Source organism: Oncorhynchus masou, unplaced genomic scaffold (assembly GCF_036934945.1).
Source record: "Oncorhynchus masou masou isolate Uvic2021 unplaced genomic scaffold, UVic_Omas_1.1 unplaced_scaffold_722, whole genome shotgun sequence".
NCBI lineage: Eukaryota > Metazoa > Chordata > Actinopteri > Salmoniformes > Salmonidae > Oncorhynchus > Oncorhynchus masou.
In genome coordinates, this window is record NW_027013670.1 from 208,070 (window position 1) to 232,987 (window position 24,918).

The 24,918-nt window shown below is 43.7% G+C and overlaps 1 pseudogene; it reads left to right on the top strand.

Annotated features, from left to right (window-relative positions):
- Nucleotides 1-1,332: 1,332 nt before the first annotated feature.
- On the top strand, nt 1,333-24,201 carry LOC135537185 (M1-specific T cell receptor beta chain-like; annotated as a pseudogene).
- Nucleotides 24,202-24,918: the final 717 nt, after the last annotated feature.

Genomic DNA, 24,918 nt, shown 5'->3' on the forward strand with positions numbered 1-24,918 from the left:
CCCTATGTGTACCGATGCTCATTCAAACCACCTGGCTGCTTAACACCATTGTAAATGCCTGTGCTGTAGGATGGTGCTTCTTGTGAACAGGTGAATTCATTCTGTAGTAGTGAGTCCCAAAATGGACCGTATGGGCCCTGGTCTGAAGTAGTGCACTTTATAGGGAGTAGGTGCCAGTTGGTATCCATTTGTGATTCACAATTTCTGTTTTTGTTTCCAGTGGGAGGGATCATTACTGTTACGCCCATGTTTTGGATTGTGATGTCATAGTGTTCTATATCCTCTTCCTGGTGCGTTCCGAATGACATTTTCTCTAAATATTGTTCTTGTTGACAGAGAAATGTTCCCATTTCTCATCCCATTCTCTGTCTCACTTATTTGTCTGACAGGTAATAACATTAGTCTAGGAAATTATGACAAGTATGAGAGTTTCTGTGTACGTATGTTTCAATTTAAAAAAGATATAAAAGTAGCTAAATGTGTTCTCTTCACCCCTTTCCAGGTCTCTCTGTCAGCCTTGAGGTTCACCAGACTCCCTCTGAAGTGTTACTCAAACGCGGAGAAAATGTTCAACTCTTCTGCCATCACAAGAGAACTAACTACAGACTGATGCAGTGGTTCCAGCAGTCACCAGGAGAAACAGAACTAAAACTACTAGCTTATTTATATTTCAAGTCTCAAACCTCATACTTTGAAGAACATCTAAACGTGACTGGGGATTTGGCTCAAAATGAACCAAAGAACGCTTCTCTGAACATGTTCAACCTTAAAGGTCCCGAACACAGTGCAGTGTATTTCTGTGTTGCAAGTGAAGGTGCTGCACTGTGTTGTAGTTTCCCTCTCTCCTACAACAAAAACCCTATGTGACACAGTCTGTCTCACTGTAGTATCCCGTTTAGCAGATTACCTCCCCTCCACCTGCATTGAAGGTTTGGATTTGATTCAGTGCCAATATTGTATAACCACAGAACCAGAACGAGTACAACGGGTCATCCCCGTGATGTCATAATGCTGTGCGCTGGCAGCCGTCCTTTTCTAGAGATTCTATTGGCTATGACTGTAACAGAGTTCTGTCAATTAAAACAACAAATGATGTCACTTCCTGTCTCCTCCTCCACTCCACTATTTACTGACTCCAACGATTGAGCGTTCATATGAACAGCGTGTCGGTAGGAGTGGGGATTTGAGTGGAGGAGGCCCAAAGAGTCTCTCTGAATATGTTCGGCTTGAGACGACCCCAACACAGCGCCGTGTATTTCTGTGCTGCTGGTGAATCACAGTGGGGCTCATTCCCCTCTCTACACTACAAAAAAAAAAACTTCTCTCATTCACTGTCTCAGTCGATTATACTGAAGCAACACCTCCCCTTACAGCTGCGTTTGAGGTCTGCATTCTGTCATTACATCACCGATGAGGTCACTTCCTGGCTCTCCACTCAGTAAAGATGAGATGTCAGTTGGTTTTCAACAGTCATTGAGAGTCAACATGTACAAACCTCTTATCATTATCACAGTCCCCCTCTTCTGGATCACAGGTAATTTAGCTACAGTTATTTATTAGTTTCCTCAAATATTTATTCAATATGAACGTGTAACAATGTGTATTAAATCTGTAACAATAATTACTTCACAGGTTTCATGCAATAATTTGTTATGCATTGTAAAGTTAAAGTAATGTACTCTTCCCATCTTTCACTCTGTCTCTCTCTCCTCTCTCTCACTCTCTCGCTCTCTCTCTCTCTCTCTCTCTCTGTCTCTCTGTCTCTCTCTCTCTCTCTCTCTCTCTCTCTCTCTCTCTCTCTCTCTCTCTCAATCACACTGTCTCTCTCTCATTCTCTCTCGCTCTCTCTCCCTGTCTCTCTCTCCTCTCTCGCTGTCTCACTCTCTCGCTGTCTCGCTCGCTATGTCTCTCTCCCCAGGTGTGTCTCTCAGTAATGTAGTGTACCAGTCTCCCTCTACACTGCTGGTAGAGCCTAATGCGTCTGTCTCTGTCTCTCTCCCCAGGTGTGTCTCTCAGTAACGTAGTGTACCAGTCTCCCTCTACACTGCTGGTAGAGCCTAATGCGTCTGTCTCTGTCTCTCTCCCCAGGTGTCTCTCAGTAACGTAGTGTACCAGTCTCCCTCTACACTGCTGGTAGAGCCTAATGCGTCTGTCTCTGTCTCTCTCCCCAGGTGTGTCTCTCAGTAACGTAGTGTACCAGTCTCCCTCTACACTGCTGGTAGAGCCTAATGCGTATGTCTCTGTCCCACTCAGCTGCAGTCATAAAATCCCTAACTATGACACTATCCTCTGGTACCAGTGTCCTGCGGGAGGCTCTGAAACTCATAGCATATGTATACTATACAGGTCAGACTGTTGAACCCTCATATAAAGGTTACGTTGACGTGAAAGGTGATGGAAGGAACAAAGCCTTCCTTCATCTCCTCTGAGACAAGTTGAAGACAGTGGGGAGTATTTCTGTGCTGCTAGTTATACACAGTGGTACAGAGACACCGTCTACTCTACAAAAACCCCTACCTATCAGACCCATCTGGTACTGTATCTAAACACCTGCATTAAACCACATGAACTAGGAGAGACGTGGACGATGGGGGGAGTTAAAGGGAGGGGGGGGGCATTTATCTGTCAGTGAGGACCAGTCACCATGGTATCACCATGGTATCACATTGTCTCACAGGTACTAAACATATAAACATGTGTAATGCTAAACATCCTCAATGCTAAACATCCTCAACGCTAAACATCCTCACTGCTAAACATCCTCACTGCTAAACATCCCCAATACTAAAACATCCTCAATGCTAAACATCCTCAATGTGAAACATCCTCAATGATAAACATCCTCAATACTAAACATTTGCAATGCTAAACATCCTCAATGCTAAACATCTTCAATACTAAACATCCTAAACATCTTCAATACTAAACATCCTAAACATCTTTTCTTCTCTCCTTCTCTCCTCATCCCTCCCCTTCTTCGCTCCTCCCCTCTCCTCCCCTCCTCATCCCTCCCCTCCTTCTCTCCTCCCCCTCTTCTCTCCTCCCCCTCCCCTCCTCTCCCCTCCTTCTCTCCTCCCCTCTCCTCCCCTCTCCTCCTGGGGAGTTACCATTGAGTTCCTACCTCAGCCTTTTCATTTGTCTTAGTATCTATCCGCACTAAAAAAGTCACCATGTTCAAAGTATTTTCCACGTTCCTCGTTTCTCTCTCCTTCCTCTCAGGTAAGTGTCGCAGAGATACGTTATATTCACTGTGGCGTCTCTGTAATGTCCTCTTGACTGTGTTTTCCTCCCCTCCGTAGAGGAGGTGGTGTTCTCCTCCTCTCTCCTCATCCGCCAGACTCCTCAACACCTCCTGAGGAGGACAACTGAACACAGAGAGGCACACCTGGACTGTCACCACGGCGACAACGACTACCCGTACATGTTGTGGTACCAACATAAGGAGAAGGGAGGACAGAAGACCATGGAACTCATTGGAACACTACACTATACAAACCCAACTCTTGAGAAGAACTATGAAACACGGTTCAACTTAACAGGTCATTCCAAGGCCAAAGCCAGCCTGGTCATCTCTGAGATAAACCCTACAGACAGTGCCGTGTATCACTGTGCAGCCAGTCAGCACAGTGCTGCAAATTCATTCCCTCACTAACCAAAAACTACTGGTCGTATCAACACGACACACCTGCACAACGTTAACTCTAACTGTCTGGTGAACAATGAATGTGTGGTTGTATATTTAGCTGGGTGGGTAGAGAAGGCAGTCCATACACAAGGCAGTCTGTTGTGTCTACACAGTCCACCTCAACATGGGTTATTCGGGTGATAAGTTAGCTTATACTGAATATCACAGCAGCATGTATGTAACGGGATTCTTCCGTTGGAGGAGAGGCGGACCAATACGCAGCGTGGTTGAAGTTCATGGTTTTTTTAATAAGAAAAACTATACATGAACAAACTACAAAACAATAAATGTGAAAACACAAAACCAGTCCCGTGTGGTACAAACACTGACACAGGAGACAATCACCCACAAAACCCAACACCAAACAGGCTACCTAAATATGGTTCCCAATCAGAAACACCTAACACCTGCCTCTGATTGAGAACCATATCAGGGCAAACACTGAAACAGACAAACTAGACATACAACATAGAATGCCCACTCAGATCACATCCTGACCAACCGAAACATAGAAACATACAAAGCAAACTATGGTCAGGGTGTGACAATGTAACTGTCTAGTAATCAGAGGCTACCTCTGGTACATGTAACTGTGGAGGAATTAGAGTCTACCTCTGGTACATGTAACTGTCTAGTAATCCGAGGCTACCTCTGGTACATGTAACTGTGGAGGAATTAGAGGCTACCTCTGGTACAACTAACTGTCTAGTAATCAGAGGCTACCTCTGGTACATGTAACTGTCTAGTAATCCGAGGCTACCTCTGGTACATGTAACTGTGGAGGAATTAGAGGCTACCTCTGGTACAACTAACTGTCTAGTAATCAGAGGCTACCTCTGGTACAACTAACTGTCTAGTAATCAGAGGCTACCTCTGGTACAACTAACTGTCTAGTAATCAGAGGCTACCTCTGGTACAACTAACTGTCTAGTAATCGGAGGCTACCTCTGGTACAACTAACTGTCTAGTAATCAGAGGCTACCTCTGGTACAACTAACTGTCTAGTAATCAGAGGCTACCTCTGGTACAACTAACTGTCTAGTAATCAGAGGCTACCTCTGGTACAACTAACTGTCTAGTAATTAGAGGCTACCTCTGGTTCAACTAACTGTCTAGTATTCAGAGGCTATCTCTGGTACATGTAACTGTGGAGGAATTAGAGGCTACCTCTGGTACAACTAACTGTCTAGTAATCAGAGGCTACCTCTGGTACAACTAACTGTCTAGTAATTAGAGGCTACCTCTGGTTCAACTAACTGTCTAGTAATCAGAGGCTACCTCTGGTACATGTAACTGTGGAGGAATTAGAGGCTACCTCGGGTTCAACTAACTGTCTAGTAATCAGAGGCTACCTCTGGTACAACTAACTGTCTAGTAATCAGAGGCTACCTCTGGTTCAACTAACTGTCTAGTAATCAGAGGCTACCTCTGGTACAACTAACTGTCTAGTAATCAGAGGCTACCTCTGGTACAACTAACTGTCTAGTAATCAGAGGCTACCTCTGGTACAACTAACTGTCTAGTAATCAGAGGCTACCTCTGGTTCAACTAACTGTCTAGTAATCAGAGGCTACCTCTGGTACAACTAACTGTCTAGTAATCAGAGGCTACCTCTGGTACAACTAACTGTCTAGTAATCAGAGGCTATCTCTGGTACATGTAACTGTGGAGGAATTAGAGGCTACCTCTGGTACAACTAACTGTCTAGTAATCAGAGGCTACCTCGGGTACAACTAACTGTCTAGTAATCAGAGGCTACCTCTGGTTCAACTAACTGTCTAGTAATCAGAGGTTACCTCTGGTACAACTAACTGTCTAGTAATCAGAGGCTATCTCTGGTACAACTAACTGTCTAGTAATCAGAGGCTACCTCGGGTACAACTAACTGTCTAGTAATCAGAGGCTACCTCTGGTACAACTAACTGTCTAGTAATCAGAGGCTACCTCTGGTTCAACTAACTGTCTAGTAATCAGAGGCTACCTCTGGTACAACTAACTGTCTAGTAATCAGAGGCTATCTCTGGTACATGTAACTGTGGAGGAATTAGAGGCTACCTCTGGTACAACTAACTGTCTAGTAATCAGAGGCTACCTCTGGTACAACTAACTGTCTAGTAATTAGAGGCTACCTCTGGTTCAACTAACTGTCTAGTAATCGGAGGCTACCTCTGGTACATGTAACTGTGGAGGAATTAGAGGCTACCTCTGGTACATGTAACTGTCTAGTAATCAGAGGCTACCTCTGGTTCAACTAACTGTCTAGTACTCAGAGGCTACCTCTGGTTCAACTAACTGTCTAGTACTCAGAGGCTACCTCTGGTTCAACTAACTGTCTAGTAATCAGAGGCTACCTCTGGTTCAACTAACTGTCTAGTAATCGGAGGCTACCTCTGGTACAACTAACTGTCTAGTAATCGGAGGCTACCTCTGGTACAACTAACTGTCTAGTAATCAGAGGCTACCTCTGGTACAACTAACTGTCTAGTAATCAGAGGCTACCTCTGGTACAACTAACTGTCTAGTAATCAGAGGCTATCTCTGGTACATGTAACTGTGGAGGAATTAGAGGCTACCTCTGGTACAACTAACTGTCTAGTAATCAGAGGCTACCTCGGGTACAACTAACTGTCTAGTAATCAGAGGCTACCTCTGGTTCAACTAACTGTCTAGTAATCAGAGGTTACCTCTGGTACAACTAACTGTCTAGTAATCAGAGGCTATCTCTGGTACAACTAACTGTCTAGTAATCAGAGGCTACCTCGGGTACAACTAACTGTCTAGTAATCAGAGGCTACCTCTGGTACAACTAACTGTCTAGTAATCAGAGGCTACCTCTGGTTCAACTAACTGTCTAGTAATCAGAGGCTACCTCTGGTACAACTAACTGTCTAGTAATCAGAGGCTATCTCTGGTACATGTAACTGTGGAGGAATTAGAGGCTACCTCTGGTACAACTAACTGTCTAGTAATCAGAGGCTACCTCTGGTACAACTAACTGTCTAGTAATTAGAGGCTACCTCTGGTTCAACTAACTGTCTAGTAATCGGAGGCTACCTCTGGTACATGTAACTGTGGAGGAATTAGAGGCTACCTCTGGTACATGTAACTGTCTAGTAATCAGAGGCTACCTCTGGTTCAACTAACTGTCTAGTACTCAGAGGCTACCTCTGGTTCAACTAACTGTCTAGTACTCAGAGGCTACCTCTGGTTCAACTAACTGTCTAGTAATCAGAGGCTACCTCTGGTTCAACTAACTGTCTAGTAATCGGAGGCTACCTCTGGTACAACTAACTGTCTAGTAATCGGAGGCTACCTCTGGTACAACTAACTGTCTAGTAATCAGAGGCTACCTCTGGTTCAACTAACTGTCTAGTAATCAGAGGCTACCTCTGGTTCAACTAACTGTCTAGTAATCAGAGGCTACCTCTGGTTCAACTAACTGTCTAGTAATCGGAGGCTACCTCTGGTACATGTAACTGTGGAGGAATTAGAGGCTACCTCTGGTACAACTAACTGTCTAGTAATCAGAGGCTATCTCTGGTTCAACTAACTGTCTAGTAATCAGAGGCTACCTCTGGTTCAACTAACTGTCTAGTAATCGGAGGCTACCTCTGGTACAACTAACTGTCTAGTAATCAGAGGCTACCTCTGGTACAACTAACTGTATAGTAATCAGAGGCTATCTCTGGTTCAACTAACTGTCTAGTAATCAGAGGCTACCTCTGGTTCAACTAACTGTCTAGTAATCGGAGGCTACCTCTGGTACATGTAACTGTGGAGGAATTAGAGGCTACCTCTGGTACATGTAACTGTGGATTAATACAGGGAAGATAAGAGGAGAGGATAACAGAGCTGAATAAACTTGGAGAGAAAGATCATAATGTCTGTTTATGTTTTGAGTTTGTTTCTTTCCAGCATGGTTTCGGGGTCACAGTTGAGACTGTTCTGAAGTGATTTTGACAGAAACATAAATGTAATGTTTACTTTGAAGTTCTTAGTAAAAACCCATACATGTTGATCGGTCTTCAAAGATGTTATATCTGGCATCCCAGTAGGGGGCATAGTGAGAGCTATGAACCACAACCTCTGTAACTAAAGGTGTACCCTGACTGAAACCGTGAATACACACTCCTTCTCAACAACACAAGCGTCATATTTTGAGGATGAGACTAGAATATTCTGCTCCGTTCAGTTTACGAGACAATCTCTGTTTGTCTGTTGCCAGTTCTTCTTGTCTTGTCAAGCCTACCAGCTTGTTTTTCGTACTCCTTTTTTCTTGAGCCTGTGTTCTAGTTATCACGGTTTTGATCATTCTGCCTGCCCTGAGCCTGACCCTGACCTCTGCCTGCCCTGACCCTGAGCCTGACCCTGACCTCTGCCTGCCCTGACCCTGAGCCTGACCCTGACCCTGACCTCTGCCTGCCCTGACCCTGACCCTGAGCCTGCCTGCCCTGACCCTGAGCCTGACCCTGACCCTGACCCTGACCTCTGCCTGCCCTGACCCTGACCTCTGCCTGCCCTGACCCTGAGCCTGACCCTGACCCTGACCTCTGCCTGCCCTGACCCTGACCCTGACCTCTGCCTGCCCTTGACCTGTTGTTTGCCTGCCCCATGTTTATATAATAAACTAATAAATAATAATAAAAATAATAATAATAAAAATATCTATTTGGAGGGGGGGTAGTTGTGTTGTTTTTCCCAGTGGGAGTAGTTCAGCTAGTGGGGTTGATATCTCTGGGGGGGGGGGTAGTTCAGCTAGTGGGGTTGATATCTCTGGGGGGGGGGGGGGGGGTAGTTCAGCTAGTGGGGTTGATATCTCTGGGGGGGGGGTAGTTCAGCTAGTGTGGTTGATATCTCTAATTTGATAGTATTTTACATTAAACCGTCCTTCAGTTGTTGTTTTTGCATCAGATAACTGATCCTATGAGATAGGAGAGTACAGGTGCCAACCATTATACTGGAGTTGTTGTCCTCGTACCTGCAGTCAGTGGTTCTACACCTTCAAAGATAGATATAACAAACAGTATATGGGTGTTTCTCTGACTGTCTGACTGTCATCCAGGTGTCCCTGGTATATAGGTCTACCCTTGTATCAAATTAAACTATTTGATTAAAAAGGGAGACGTTTGTCAGAGTTGACCTTCCATTGACCTCTGGGGGGTAAATGTCAGATGACACAGAAATGAACCCAGGAGTCTAAACTATCCTGGATTATACACTGACCTCTGGAGGGTAAATTCCATGACTTGAGATATAAAACAAAAAGAAAACATATTTAAGATTCCCTCTAAATACATATTAATCCCTGATTGATATTACATCTTTCTGTTTTTACAAACAAAATGGAACAATATAATGGTACTGTTACTACAGCAGATATGATCAAATGGAAGTTACAAACACCTTAGATGGTTCTGGAAGTTTAGGACTGGGGGGGAGGGGGTAGTTTAGCTAGTGTGGTTGCTAAAAAATTAAAAATTAAAATAAAATAAAAGTATTTCACAAGAATATGATTGTCGCTGTCACATGATACTGCATGGAGGGGGGGTGTTGGGTGAAGAGAGGAGGGGGTTGGGTGAAGAGGGGAGGGGGGTTGGGTGAAGAGGGAGGGGGAGGGGGTTGGGTGAAGAGAGGAGGGGGGTTGGGTGAAGAGAGGAGGGGGTTGTTGGGTGAAGAGGGGGTGTGGTTGGGTGAAGAGGGGAGGGGGGTTGTTGGGTGAAGAGGGGAGGGGGTTGTTGGGTGAAGAGGGGAGGGGGTTGGGTGAAGAGAGGAGGGGGTTGGGTGAAGAGAGGAGGGGGTTGTTGGGTGAAGAGGGGAGGGGGTTGTTGGGTGAAGAGGGGAGGGGGTTGTTGGGTGAAGAGGGGAGGGGGTTGGGTGAAGAGAGGAGGGGGGTTGTTGGGTGAAGAGAGGAGAGGGGAGGGGGGGGTTGGGTGAAGAGAGGGGGGGGGGTTGGGTGAAGAGAGGGGGAGGGGGTTGTTGGGTGAAGAGGGGAGGGGGTTGTTGGGTGAAGAGGGGAGGGGAGGGGGTTGGGTGAAGAGGGGAGGGGGGGTTGTTGGGTGAAGAGAGGAGGGGGGGTTGTTGGGTGAAGAGGGGAGGGGGAGGTTGGGTTGGGTGAAGAGGGGAGGGGGGTTGTTGGGTGAAGAGAGGAGGGGGGTTGTTGGGTGAAGAGGGGAGGGGGGTTGTTGGGTGAAGAGGGGAGAGGGGGTTGTTGGGTGAAGAGGGGAGGGGGTTGTTGGGTGAAGAGGGGAGGGGGTTGTTGGGTGAAGAGAGGAGGGGGGTTGTTGGGTGAAGAGAGGAGGGGGTTGTTGGGTGAAGAGGGGAGGGGGTTGTTGGGTGAAGAGGGGAGGGGGTTGTTGGGTGAAGAGGGGAGGGGGAGGGGGGTTGGGTGAAGAGGGGAGGGGGTTGTTGGGTGAAGAGGGGAGGGGGTTGTTGGGTGAAGAGGGGAGGGGGTTGTTGGGTGAAGAGGGGGGAGGGGGTTGCTGGGTGAAGAGGGGGAGGGGGGTTGTTGGGTGAAGAGGGAGAGGGGGTTGGGGGGTTGGGTGAAGAGGGGAGGGGGAGGGGGGTTGGGTGAAGAGGGGAGGGGGTTGTTGGGTGAAGAGGGGGAGGGGGGTTGTTGGGTGAAGAGGGGAGGGGGTTGTTGGGTGAAGAGGGGAGGGGGTTGTTGGGTGAAGAGGGGAGAGGGGTTGGGGGGTTGTTGGGTGAAGAGGGGGGCGTTTTAGAGACTTAGAGGGAGGCGTCAACTCCCTTATAGGACGAAACAGAAACCAAACATTACCTGTCCCCTCCTGTTCCTCTGTCTTCTCTTCTGCTTCCTCCCCTCTGCTTTTCTCAGCGCTGTTGACAGAAATAGAAAGAGTCCGTTGGGAACAGGATCCCCCGTATCAACACACCTGCTGCTACAGACAGATACTGAGAAGGAGAGATGAGTAGGGAGATAGAGAGAGAGACCGGGGGGGGGAGGAAGGAGGGAAGAGAAAGACGAGAGAATGAGAGAGAATTTGTGTTTTTGTGTGATGCTTTAACACTGTGGGGACAGGGGGCCACGGTGATATATTCACATAGAGACGCCGTACAAAAACAACCTTCTCCCATTCACTTCCGTACAAAAACAACCTTCTCCCATTCACTTCCATACAAAACCCTCCTCCCATTCACTTCCGTAGAAACACAACCTTCTCCCATTCACTTCCATACAAAAACAACCTCCTCCCATTCACTTCCATACAAATCCTTCTCCCATTCACTTCCATACAATAACCTCTTCCCATTCACTTCCATGCAAAAACAACCTCCCATTCAAAACCCTTCTCCCATTCACTTCCATACAAAACCTTCTCCCATTCACTTCCATACAATAACCTCCTCCCATTCACTTCCATGCAAAAACAACCTCCTCCCATTCACTTCCATACAAAACCCTCCTCCCATTCACTTCCATACAAAAACCCTCCCATTCACTTCAATACAAAACAACCTCCTCCCATTCACTCCCATACAAAAACAACCTTCTCCCATTCACTTCCATACAAAACCCTCCTCCCATTCACTTCAATACAAAACAACCTCCTCCCAATCACTTCCATACAAAAACAACCTTCTCCCATTCACTTCCATACAAAACCCTTCTCCCATTCACTTCCATACAAAAACAACCTTCTCCCATTCACTTCCATACAATAACCTCCTCCCATTCAAAACCCTCCTCCCATTCACTTCCATACAAATCCCTCCTCCCATTCACTTCTATACAAAACCCTCCTCCCATTCACTTCCATACAAAAACAACCTTCTCCCATTCACTTCCATACAAAAACAACCTCCTCCCATTCACTTCCATACAATACCCTCCTCCCATTCACTTCCATACAGGATAGGCCTGGGGGCACACATTGAGGAGACTGTTAAGGAGCCTGGAGAGATGCTTGTCAAGAGATCAATAATACTGAACAGGTTTTTCTTCGTAACATCAAGTTAAATTCATTAGATATTGGAGTTTGTTTGATTCCTGCTTGACAACAAAACGTATTCTAAACCAACTAGGTGATGGTGTTTTAAATTCTCCAAGGATGGTCTGTTCATTTTCCCTAGAGGATGAATGACAGAGAGATCTGAGGTAGTGTCTGTTCTCTGTGTCTGTTCATTGTCCCTAGAGGGTGAATGACAGAGAGATCTGAGGTAGTATCTGTTCTCTGTATCTCTGAGTGTCTCTGTTCATTGTCCCTAGAGGATGAATGACAGAGAGATCTGAGGTAGTATCTGTTCTCTGTATCTCTGTTCATTGTCCCTAGAGGGTGAATGACAGAGAGATCTGAGGTAGTATCTGTTCTCTGTATCTCTGAGTATCTCTGTTCATTGTCCCTAGAGGATGAATGACAGAGAGATCTGAGGTAGTATCTGTTCTCTGTATCTCTGTTCATTTTCCCTAGAGGGTGAATGACAGAGAGATCTGAGGTAGTGTCTGTTCTCTGTATCTCTGAGTGTCTCTGTTCATTTTCCCAAGAGGATGAATGACAGAGAGATCTGAGGTAGTATCTGTTCTCTGTATCTCTGAGTATCTCTGTTCATTGTCCCTAGAGGGTGAATGACAGAGAGATCTGAGGTAGTATCTGTTCTCTGTATCTCTGAGTGTCTCTGTTCATTTTACCTAGAGGGTGAATGACAGAGATCTGAGGTAGTATCTGTTCTCTGTATCTCTGAGTGTCTCTGTTCATTTTCCCTAGAGGATGAATGACAGTGAGATCTGAGGTAGTATCTGTTCTCTGTATCTCTGAGTGTCTCTGTTCATTTTCCCTAGAGGATGAATGACAGTGAGATCTGAGGTAGTATCTATTCTCTGAGCATATCTGTTCATTTTACCTAGAGGGTGAATGACAGAGAGATCTGAGGTAGTGTCTGTTCTCTGTATCTCTGTTCATTTTACCTAGAGGGTGAATGACAGAGAGATCTGAGGTATTTTTGGAATAGGAGAGTAGCGATGTGACACTGGAAGTGTGCCCTACTTTGGAAATGGAACAAAGCTCACTGTTTTAGGTAAGTTAACTTCTTAAAGATTCATAATATGTATGTGAATATGTAACCCTGAAGATGTTTCGTTGCCAATAAGAGTCTCCTAAAGTGGTCAAGCTGAACTAAAGGGTTGATGTGAAAACGCTGTGACTTTAAACCAACCAGCCTTCTTTGGCAAAGGAACCAAACTCACTGTTTTAGGTAAATACTTCCTACTTTCTTATCGTGAAATGTATGATTTTTTTATTTTCTTTCTTCTTAAAAACATGAATAATTGACTAAAAGCAAGCATTCTTAAAGTATTTCTGATGCCAAAAGCATAGAACAAGGCAGTAGTAGTTGGTCCATTACTGCTCAGTATGTCCGCACTGTGACAACTATAATCCTGCATTCTTTGGAGCAGGAACCAAACTGACTGTTCTGGGTAAGAGAATATTCCCCACGATGGAACTAATGGGTCTCTATGTGTGGTGTAGTAGCATAGTGATGTGAGGAGTTAGTTGGTTGTGGATTCAGTGCATTAGATTAGTTCATACTAGTGTTACTCCACTCAATGCTTTCTGATGCTAAGCCTGTACACTGTGCCAACTATGAGGCACATTTCGGTTCAGGCACCAAATTAACAGTTCTCGGTAAGTCATCCGTACACTATGTTTGCCTTTACGTGTCGTTTGAGTTAGACAGCATAATTGTGAGAAGAGAGATGTGATATCCTAGTAGATTATAGTATGTTTGTCTCATCTATGTGTTCTAAACCGGTAAGAACAGGGTGTTGGTTGGTATTAGGAGAATAGATTTATCAAAGGTCGTGATCGGGGATGGAAAGTTCTAGAAAACAGCACAGCTAGAGTTTAAATCTATATTAGAGCAGTGTTCCACTGTACTGTGTTAATGGTGCCAGGCTCAGCACGTCTATATATCTATATTAGAGCAGTGTTCCACTGTACTGTGTTAGTGGTGCCAGGCTCAGCACGTCTATATATCTATATTAGAGCAGTGTTCCACTGTACTGTGTTAATGGTGCCGGCCAGGCTCAGCACGTCTATATATCTATATTAGAGCAGTGTTCCACTGTACTGTGCTAATGGTGCCAGGCTCAGCACGTCTATATATCTATATTAGAGCAGTGTTCCACTGTACTGTGTTAATGGTGGCTCAGCACGTCTATATATCTATATTAGAGCAGTATTCCACTGTACTGTGCTGATGGTGCCAGGCTCAGCACGTCTATATATCTATATTAGAGCAGTATTCCACTGTACTGTGTTAATGGTGGCTCAGCATGTCTATATATCTATATTAGAGCAGTGTTCCACTGTACTGTGCTAATGGTGCCAGGCTCAGCACGTCTATATATCTATATTAGAGCAGTGTTCCACTGTACTGTGTTAATGGTGCCGGCCAGGCTCAGCACGTCTATATATCTATATTAGAGCAGTGTTCCACTGTACTGTGTTAATGGTGCCAGGCTCAGCATGTCTACATATCTATATTAGAGCAGTGTTCCACTGTACTGTGTTAATGGTGCCAGGCTCAGCACGTCTATATATCTATATTAGAGCAGTGTTCCACTGTACTGTGCTGATGGTGGCTCAGCATGTCTATATATCTATATTAGAGCAGTGTTCCACTGTACTGTGTTAATGGTGCCAGGCTCAGCACGTCTATATATCTATATTAGAGCAGTGTTCCACTGTACTGTGTTAATGGTGGCTCAGCACGTCTATATATCTATATTAGAGCAATGTTCCACTGTACTGTGTTAATGGTGGCTCAGCATGTCTATATATCTATATCAGAGCAGTGTTCCACTGTACTGTGTTAATGGTGGCTCAGCATGTCTATATATCTATATTAGAGCAGTGTTCCACTGTACTGTGTTAATGGTGGCTCAGCATGTCTATATATCTATATCAGAGCAGTGTTCCACTGTACTGTGTTAATGGTGGCTCAGCATGTCTATATATCTATATTAGAGCAGTGTTCCACTGTACTGTGTTAGTGGTGCCAGGCTCAGCATGTCTATATATCTATATTAGAGCAGTGTTCCACTGTACTGTGTTAATGGTGGCTCAGCATGTCTATATATCTATATTAGAGCAGTGTTCCACTGTACTGTGTTAATGGTGGCTCAGCATGTCTATATATCTATATTAGAGCAGTGTTCCACTGTACTGTGTTAATGGTGCCAGGCTCAGCACGTCTATATATCTATATTAGAGCAGTGTTCCACTGTACTGTGTTAATGGTGGCTCAGCACGTCTATATATCTATATTAGAGCAGTATTCCACTGTACTGTGTTAATGGTGGCTCAGCATGTCTATATATCTATATTAGAGCAGTGTTCCACTGTACTGTGTTAATGGTGCCAGGCTCAGCATGTCTATATATCTATATTAGAGCAGTATTCCACTGTACTGTGTTAATGGTGGCTCAGCACGTCTATATATCTATATTAGAGCAGTATTCCACTGTACTGTGTTAATGGTGGCTCAGCATGTCTATATATCTATATTAGAGCAGTGTTCCACTGTACTGTGTTAATGGTGGCTCAGCACGTCTATATATCTATATTAGAGCAGTATTCCACTGTACTGTGTTAATGGTGCCGGCCAGGCTCAGCACGTCTATATATCTATATTAGAGCAGTGTTCCACTGTACTGTGTTAATGGTGCCAGGCTCAGCATGTCTATATATCTATATTAGAGCAGTGTTCCACTGTACTGTGTTAATGGTGGCTCAGCATGTCTATATATCTATATTAGAGCAGTGTTCCACTGTACTGTGTTAATGGTGGCTCAGCATGTCTATATATCTATATTAGAGCAGTGTTCCACTGTACTGTGTTAATGGTGGCTCAGCATGTCTATATATCTATATTAGAGCAGTGTTCCACTGTACTGTGTTAATGGTGGCTCAGCACATCTATATATCTATATTAGAGCAGTGTTCCACTGTACTTTGTTAATGGTGCCAGGCTCAGCACGTCTATATATCTATATTAGAGCAGTGTTCCACTGTACTGTGTTAATGGTGGCTCAGCATGTCTATATATCTATATTAGAGCAGTGTTCCACTGTACTGTGTTAATGGTGGCTCAGCATGTCTATATATCTATATTAGAGCAGTGTTCCACTGTACTGTGTTAATGGTGGCTCAGCATGTCTATATATCTATATTAGAGCAGTGTTCCACTGTACTGTGTTAATGGTGGCTCAGCATGTCTATATATCTATATTAGAGCAGTGTTCCACTGTACTGTGTTAATGGTGGCTCAGCATGTCTATATATCTATATTAGAGCAGTGTTCCACTGTACTGTGTTAATGGTGGCTCAGCACGTCTATATATCTATATTAGAGCAGTGTTCCACTGTACTGTGTTAATGGTGGCTCAGCACGTCTATATATCTATATTAGAGCAGTGTTCCACTGTACTGTGTTAATGGTGGCTCAGCACGTCTATATATCTATATTAGAGCAGTGTTCCACTGTACTGTGTTAATGGTGGCTCAGCATGTCTATATATCTATATTAGAGCAGTGTTCCACTGTACTGTGTTAATGGTGGCTCAGCACGTCTATATATCTATATTAGAGCAGTGTTCCACTGTACTGTGTTAATGGTGGCTCAGCATGTCTATATATCTATATTAGAGCAGTGTTCCACTGTACTGTGTTAATGGTGGCTCAGCATGTCTATATATCTATATTAGAGCAGTGTTCCACTGTACTGTGTTAATGGTGGCTCAGCATGTCTATATATCTATATTAGAGCAGTGTTCCACTGTACTGTGTTAATGGTGGCTCAGCACGTCTATATATCTATATTAGAGCAGTGTTCCACTGTACTGTGTTAATGGTGGCTCAGCATGTCTATATATCTATATTAGAGCAGTGTTCCACTGTACTGTGTTAATGGTGGCTCAGCACGTCTATATATCTATATTAGAGCAGTGTTCCACTGTACTGTGTTAATGGTGGCTCAGCATGTCTATATATCTATATTAGAGCAGTGTTCCACTGTACTGTGTTAATGGTGCCGACCAGGCTGACTTCAGTGGAGGAACCCCGTTAACTGTTCTAGACAAAACACCAAAATAAAAATAATACAATTAACCAAATGACTGTTGGAGATGGAAACCACTTACATTTCATTCGAAAAATAGTCACAATAATGTATTTGTTTATAATTTAGATTATACCCGTTGCTGAGTTACTGTGAAAAGTATTTGAATGTACTTCTGACAGAGTAACAAAGGTTGAGAAAGTCCAGAGTCCTTGTCAGAACTAGAGACGTTAGGATGCAGCCTTGTCGCTCTGCGCATGTATGCGTGAAGCATACTTTGGAGCTGGCACCAAACTCACCGTTTTAGGTAAGAAAATATACTACCAAATGTTACGTACTAGCATGGAGAAAACATGTACAATATTCTGCAATATAAAAACAATTACGCTTTAAACTAAAAGGTTATTTTAATGTAACTGGATCACAGTAAAAACATCAGTTATCTTCCTCTAACATTTTACACAACAAGGTCTCAGAACCAGTATTGAGGTATACAGTGGTCTGGTTCTATGTTAGACCCAGTCTACATCTCTCATGGTATTGAGAAGTGGTCTGGCTCTATGCCCAGACCCAGTCTACATCTCTCATGGTATTGAGAAGTGGTCTGGCTCTATGTCCAGACCCAGTCTACATCTCTCATGGTATTGAGAAGTGGTCTGGCTCTATGCCCAGACCCAGTCTACATCTCTCATGGTATTGAGAAGTGGTCTGGCTCTATGCCCAGACCCAGTCTACATCTCTCATGGTATTGAGAAGTGGTCTGGCTCTATGCCCAGACCCAGTCTACATCTCTCATGGTATTGAGAAGTGGTCTGGCTCTATGCCCAGACCCAGTCTACATCTCTCATGGTATTGAGAAGTGGTCTGGCTCTATGCCCAGACCCAGTCTACATCTCTCATGGTATTGAGAAGTGGTCTGGTTCTATGCCCAGACCCAGTCTACATCTCTCATGGTATTGAGAAGTGGTCTGGCTCTATGTCCAGACCCAGTCTACATCTCTCATGGTATTGAGAAGTGGTCTGGCTCTATGCCCAGACCCAGTCTACATCTCTCATGGTATTGAGAAGTGGTCTAGCTCTATGCCCAGACCCAGTCTACATCTCTCATGGTATTGAGAAGTGGTCTGGTTCTATGTCCAGACCCAGTCTACATCTCTCATGGTATTGAGAAGTGGTCTGGCTCTATGCCCAGACCCAGTCTACATCTCTCATGGTATTGAGAAGTGGTCTGGTTCTATGCCCAGACCCAGTCTACATCTCTCATGGTATTGAGAAGTGGTCTGGCTCTATGCCCAGACCCAGTCTACATCTCTCATGGTATTGAGAAGTGGTCTGGCTCTATGCCCAGACCCAGTCTACATCTCTCATGGTATTGAGAAGTGGTCTGGCTCTATGTCCAGACCCAGTCTACATCTCTCATGGTATTGAGAAGTGGTCTGGCTCTATGCCCAGACCCAGTCTACATCTCTCATGGTATTGAGAAGTGGTCTGGTTCTATGCCCAGACCCAGTCTACATCTCTCATGGTATTGAGAAGTGGTCTGGCTCTATGCCCAGACCCAGTCTACATCTCTCATGGTATTGAGAAGTGGTCTGGTTCTATGCCCAGACCCAGTCTACATCTCTCATGGTATTGAGAAGTGGTCTGGCTCTATGCCCAGACCCAGTCTACATCTCTCATGGTATTGAGAAGTGGTCTGGCTCTATGTCCAGACCCAGTCTACATCTCTCATGGTATTGAGAAGTGGTCTGGTTCTATGCCCAGACCCAGTCTACATCTCTCATGGTATTGAGAAGTGGTCTGGTTCTATGCCCAGACCCCGTCTACATCTCTCATGGTATTGAGAAGTGGTCTGGTTCTATGCCCAGACCCAGTCTACATCTCTCATGGTTCTAGTTGTTATCAGCTCTGTTATGAGCGGTGAGACACAGACTTACTACGACAATGGAACTAGACTCACAGTCTGGGGTAAAGGCAAGACTCTGCCAGTGTTGAGAGAAGCACATTAGGGTGTATATAACTAGACTCTGCTAGTGTTGAGAGAAGCACATTAGGGTGTATATAACTAGACTCTGCTAGTGTTGAGAGAAGCACATTAGGGTGTATATAACTAGACTCTGCTAGAGTTGAGAGAAGCACATTAGGGTGTATATAACTAGACTCTGCTAGTGTTGAGAGAAGCACATTAGGGTGTATATAACTAGACTCTGCTAGAGTTGAGAGAAGCACATTAGGGTGTATATAACTAGACTCTGCTAGTGTTGAGAGAAGCACATTAGGGTGTATATAACTAGACTCTGCTAGAGTTGAGAGAAGCACATTAGGGTGTATATAACTAGACACTGCTAGAGTCGTGAGGAGCACATTAGGGTGTATATAACTAGACTCTGCTAGAGTCGTGAGGAGCACATTAGGGTGTATATAACTAGACTCTGCTAGTGTTGAGAGAAGCACATTAGGGTGTATATAACTAGACACTGCTAGAGTCGTGAGGAGCACATTAGGGTGTATATAACTAGACTCTGCTAGAGTCGTGAGGAGCACATTAGGGTGTATATAACTAGACTCTGCCAGTGTTGAGAGAAGCACATTAGGGTGTATATAACTAGACTCTGCTAGTGTTGAGAGAAGCACATTAGGGTGTATATAACTAGACTCTGCTAGAGTTGAGAGAAGCACATTAGGGTGTATATAACTAGACACTGCTAGAGTCGTGAGGAGCACATTAGGGTGTATATAACTAGACTCTGCTAGAGTCGTGAGGAGCACATTAGGGTGTATATAACTAGACTCTGCTAGTGTTGAGAGAAGCACATTAGGGTGTATATAACTAGACACTGCTAGAGTCGTGAGGAGCACATTAGGGTGTATATAACTAGACTCTGCTAGTGTTGAGAGAAGAACATTAGGGTGTATATAACTAGACTCTGCCAGTGTTGAGAGAAGCACATTAGGGTGTATATAACTAGACTCTGCCAGTGTTGAGAGAAGCACATTAGGGTGTATATAACTAGACTCTGCTAGAGTTGTGAGGAGCACATTAGGGTGTATATAACTAGACTCTGCTAGAGTCGTGAGGAGCACATTAGGGTGTATATAACTAGACTCTGCTAGAGTTGTGAGGAGCACATTAGGGTGTATATAACTAGACTCTGCTAGAGTCGTGAGGAGCACATTAGGGTGTATATAACTAGACTCTGCTAGAGTCGTGAGGAGCACATTAGGGTGTATATAACTAGACTCTGCTAGAGTCGTTAGGAGTACATTAGGGTGTATATAACTAGACTCTGCTAGAGTTGTGAGGAGCACATTAGGGTGTATATAACTAGACTCTGCTAGAGTCATGAGGAGCACATTAGGGTGTATATAACTAGACACTGCTAGAGTCGTGAGGAGCACATTAAGGTGTATATAACTAGACTCTGCTAGAGTTGTGAGGAGCACATTAAGGTGTATATAACTAGACTCTGCTAGAGTTGTGAGGAGCACATTAGGGTGTATATAACTAGACTCTGCTAGAGTCGTTAGGAGCACATTAGGGTGTATATAACTAGACTCTGCTAGAGTCGTTAGGAGTACATTAGGGTGTATATAACTAGACTCTGCTAGAGTTGTGAGGAGCACATTAGGGTGTATATAACTAGACTCTGCTAGAGTCGTGAGGAGCACATTAGGGTGTATATAACTAGACACTGCTAGAGTCGTGAGGAGCACATTAAGGTGTATATAACTAGACTCTGCTAGAGTTGTGAGGAGCACATTAGGGTGTATATAACTAGACTCTGCTAGAGTCGTGAGGAGCACATTAGGGTGTATATAACTAGACTCTGCTAGAGTCGTGAGGAGCACATTAGGGTGTATATATAACTAGACTCTGCTAGAGTCGTTAGAGTACATTAGGGTGTATATAACTAGACTCTGCTAGAGTTGTGAGGAGCACATTAGGGTGTATATAACTAGACTCTGCTAGAGTCGTGAGGAGCACATTAGGGTGTATATAACTAGACACTGCTAGAGTCGTGAGGAGCACATTAAGGTGTATATAACTAGACTCTGCTAGAGTTGTGAGGAGCACATTAAGGTGTATATAACTAGACTCTGCTAGAGTCGTTAGGAGTACATTAGGGTGTATATAACTAGACTCTGCTAGAGTTGTGAGGAGCACATTAGGGTGTATATAACTAGACTCTGCTAGAGTCGTGAGGAGCACATTAGGGTGTATATAACTAGACTCTGCTAGAGTCGTGAGGAGCACATTAGGGTGTATATAACTAGACTCTGCTAGAGTCGTGAGGAGCACATTAAGGTGTATATAACTAGACTCTGCCAGTGTTGAGAGAAGAGGGCTCTTTCTGTAACCTTGTATCAGTGTCAACCTCAACCAGCCGTACTTCAGAAGGAGATAGACAGGACCAGTTTATAGAAGGAGAAAGACAGGACCGGTTTATAGAAGGAGATAGACAGGACCGGTTTATAGAAGGAGATAGACAGGACCGGTTTATAGAAGGAGAAAGACAGGACTGGTTTATAGAAGGAGAAAGACAGGACTGGTTTATAGAAGGAGATAGACAGGACCGGTTTATAGAAGGAGAAAGACAGGACCGGTTTATAGAAGGAGATAGACAGGACCGGTTTATAGAAGGAGAAAGACAGGACCGGTTTATAGAAGGAGATAGACAGGACCGGTTTATAGAAGGAGAAAGAGGACCGGTTTATAGAAGGAGAAAGACAGGACCGGTTTATAGAAGGAGATAGACAGGACCGGTTTATAGAAGGAGATAGACAGGACCGGTTTATAGGTGTCATTTCTGTCTCGTTTCTTTTAAAGCACTCAGGTTCAGGTCTTAGTGAACAACAAACAGAGCCATGGATTGAATGTTGAAGGTTAAAGCTTCTTCTATTTCCTCCCTGCAGAGGCAGACATCCCTGTCACTCCACCCAAAGTCAAAGTCCTTCCACCCTCCACTAAGGAGTGTGAAGATAGAAACAAGAAGAAGAAGAAGACCTTGGTGTGTGTGGCCACCGACTTCTACCCCGACCACGTCACTGTGTTCTGGCAGTTAAATGGAGGCGCCAACATCACCGATGGAGTGGGGACCGACAACACTGCCTTGAGGGATGAAAACAGACGCTACAGTATCACCAGCAGACTGAGAGTCCCAGCCAAGACATGGAACACGGCCTCGAACAGATTCACCTGCACCGTCCGCTTCTTCAATGGGACCCATGACATATATGTTGCAGATCACATTGACGGAGAAGAAGGTATGGTCAAATTATGAACTAAAACACTGTCCTTGTTTATGAGAAGAAACAGGTTTTATTGAACGACAATAGTATGCTTCTCTTTGTTTGTCATTCTCTAGTAAAACCGTAAGTCAACTAGTGAGCTTCTCTACATCGTTATGCAGAACTAGGATGTACATTCGCCTGTGTCATGGGAAACACTGCTTTTGTTTCTTCCATGTCAAGGTGGTGATGGAGGGATGACGACAGGTAAATGTGCCCATTCTATACTGAACTACTTATTGTTCATGCCAAATACATGGAATACATAGAACCTATACTTTACATAATACTGTTTACAATACTGTCATATTTAGTCATGCCTAATCTGCGGAACAATATTAACCTGACACCATCTTAGTCAAGGTCATTTCAATGTCTTATTGTCCTTGTAGAGTACTACGTGAAGAGCACCCAGACTGCCAAGCTGGCCTACAGCATCTTCATCGCTAAGAGTACCTTCTACGGCCTGGTCGTCATGGCTCTGATTTGGAAGTTTCAGGTGAGTTCACTGCTACTATGATGATGGACATCACACTGCCTTCTCTCTCTTCTTCAATCTATGTCTTGTGCCAGCTAGCCTGGTTCCAGATCTGTTTGTGCTGTCTTGCCAACTCTTATGGTCGGCATGACAACGACATACTGTAGGAGTTGGCAGGAAAGCATGAACAGATCTGGGACCAGGCTAGCTTTGTGCTAATAAAGGATCTAAGAGGGCACCATACTGTCTTTATCCTGTATCTCTGTGTTTCCATACAGACACCATACAGACACCATACTGTCTTTATCCTGTATCTCTGTGTTCCCCATACATTTACATTTACATTTAAGTCATTTGGCAGACGCTCTTATCCAGAGCGACTTACAAATTGGTGAATTCACCTTATGACACCATACAGACACCATACTGTCTTTATCCTGTATCTCTGTGTTTCCGTACAGCGCTCCTCAGACAAACAGATGTAGTTGATCCCTGACCGAGACCCGGCCACCCGTGGAAGCTGAGCTCGGTGGACTGGAGGGCGTCATGTGTGGCATAAAGCTCTGGTGAAATGTAGTGCACTATAAAGTAGTGCACTAAATAGTAGTGCTCTATAAAGTAGTGCTCTATAAAGTAGTGCTCTATAAAGTAGTGCTCTATAAAGTAGTGCTCTATAAAGTAGTGCACTATAAAGTAGTGCTCTATAAAGTAGTGCTCTATAAAGTAGTGCACTATAAAGTAGTGCACTATAAAGGGAATAGGATGCCATTTGGGACGAAGGACAAACCCATTTCTATCATGTGATTACAATGTAGTGTGCTGTCTATTATCTGTCACTTCCTATACAATGTGAGGATGTATTTTATCATCCCCAATAAACAGTATCTTTCTTCATGTATTCACTGAGTGTACAAAACATTAAGAACACCTTCCTCATCCTCCCCCTTGAATTCGTCGGCGTCATGGACTCTACAAGGTGTTGAAAGCGTTCCACAGGGATGCACAGGCTGGCACAGTTGTGTCAAGTTGGCTGGATGTCCTTTGGGTGGTGGACCATTATTGATAAACACGGGAAAATGTTGAGCGTGAAAAACCCAGCAGCGTTGCAGTTCTTGACACAACCAGTGTGCCTGGCACCTACTACCATACCCCGTTCAAAGACACTTAAATATTTAGTCTTGCCCATTCACCCTCTGATTGACACACACACACAATCCATGTCTCTATTGTCTCAAGGCTTAAAAATCCTTATTTAACCCGTCTCCTCCCCTTCATCTACACTGACTGGATTTAACAATCATAGCTTTCACCTGGATTCACCTGGCCAATTTATGTCATGGAAAGAGCAGGTGTTCATAATGTTTTGTTCACTCAGTGTATATGAGTTAATTCAGGAAGTGTGTCAAAAAAACATTTACATTTTCCATTAACTTACAAAACCTCCATTTATGTTCATTTTTGTATGATTTTTGCTGCAGGAATGACGTCATAGTGTGTACAATATAAATATATGTTGCTTTCCAATTTCAATGTTTTCCTGATGAACAAAACATTCAATAATGTGCAAATAGAGGCGTCCGGGTTTGGCCCCGGCAGGCCGACATTATAAATAAGAATTTGTTTTTTAACTGACTTGCCGAATTAAATAAAGGTTAAATAAAATATATATATAATTTGTCTGTTCAAGTGTCATTTTATCAGTCTGAGTTGTCAGGTAACGCTTTCTTTAACACGTTGTGACATCTGCTACAGTAGAGAAGGGCTTCCTAAAATACATTTGGTTGATTTTCATCATCACTTGTTACTATATACTCACTTGTTACTATATACTCACTTGTTACTATTTACTCACTTGTTACTATATACTCACTTATCACTATATTACTCACTTGTTACTATATACTCACCTGTTACTATATTACTCACTTGTTACTATATTACTCACTTGTTACTATATCACTCACTTGTTACTATATTACTCACTTTTTACTATATTACTCACTTGTCACTATATTACTCACTTGTTACTATATACTCACTTGTTACTATATTACTCACCTGTTACTACATTACTCACCTGTTACTATATTACTCACTTGTTACTATATTACTCACTTGTTACTATATACTCACTTGTTACTATATTACTCACTTGTTACTATATTACTCACTTGTTACTATATACTCACTTGTTACTATATACTCACTTGTTACTATATACTCACTTGTTACTATATACTCACATGTTACTATATTACTCACTTGTTACTATATTACTCACTTGTTACTATATTACTCACATGTTACTATATACTCACCTGTTACTATATTACTCACTTGTTACTATATTACTCACTTGTTACTATATACTCACTTGTTACTATATACTCAC